This window comes from Mobula birostris, unplaced genomic scaffold (genome assembly GCF_030028105.1).
Source record: "Mobula birostris isolate sMobBir1 unplaced genomic scaffold, sMobBir1.hap1 scaffold_1532, whole genome shotgun sequence".
In the NCBI taxonomy this organism is placed as follows: domain Eukaryota; kingdom Metazoa; phylum Chordata; class Chondrichthyes; order Myliobatiformes; family Myliobatidae; genus Mobula; species Mobula birostris.
Window position 1 is genome coordinate 17,299 of NW_027274573.1, and position 961 is coordinate 18,259.

The window sequence follows — 961 nt, forward strand, 5'->3', positions numbered from 1 at the left end:
ACACTGTCCCATCCCACTGAACTATCACACTGTCCGATCGCACTGACAATCACACTGTCCGATCGCACTGATCTATCACACTGTCCCATCCCACTGAACTATCACACTGTCCCATCTCACTGAACAATGACACTGTCCCATCTCACTGAAGAATCACACTGTCCCATCCCACTGAACTATCACACTGTCCCATCCCACTGAACAATGACACTGTCCCATCTCACTGAAGAATCACACTGTCCCCATCCCTCTGAACTATCACACTGTCCTATCGGACAGAACTATCACACTGTCCCATCTGACTGAACAATGACACCGTCCCATCTCACTGAGGAATCACACTGTCCCATCCCACTGAACTATCACACTGTCCCAACCCACTGAACAATCACATTGTCTGATCCCACTGACCAATCACACTGTCCGATCGCACTGAACAATCACACTGTCCCATCCCACTGAACAATGACACTCCGATCGTACTGAACAATCACACTGCCCGATCGCACTGACCAATCGCACTGTCCCATCCCACTGAACAATGACACTGTCCCATCTCACTGAAGAATCACACTGTTCTATCCTCTGAACTATCACACTGTCCCATCGGACAGAACTATCACACTGTCCCATCCCACTGAACTATGACACTGTACCAACCCACTGAACAATCACATTGTCTGATCCCACTGTTCAATCACACTGTCCGATCACACTGAACAATCATTTTTTCCCATCCCACTGACCTATCACACTGTCCCATCCCACTGAACTATCACACTGTCCCATTGGACTGAACTATCACACTGTCCCATCGCACTGAATCTAACATAGTCCCATCGGATTGAACTATCACACTGTCCCAACCCACTGAACTATCACACTGTCCGATCGCACTGAACAATCCACACTGTCCGATCGCACTGAACTATCACACTGTCCCATCCCACTGAAACTATCA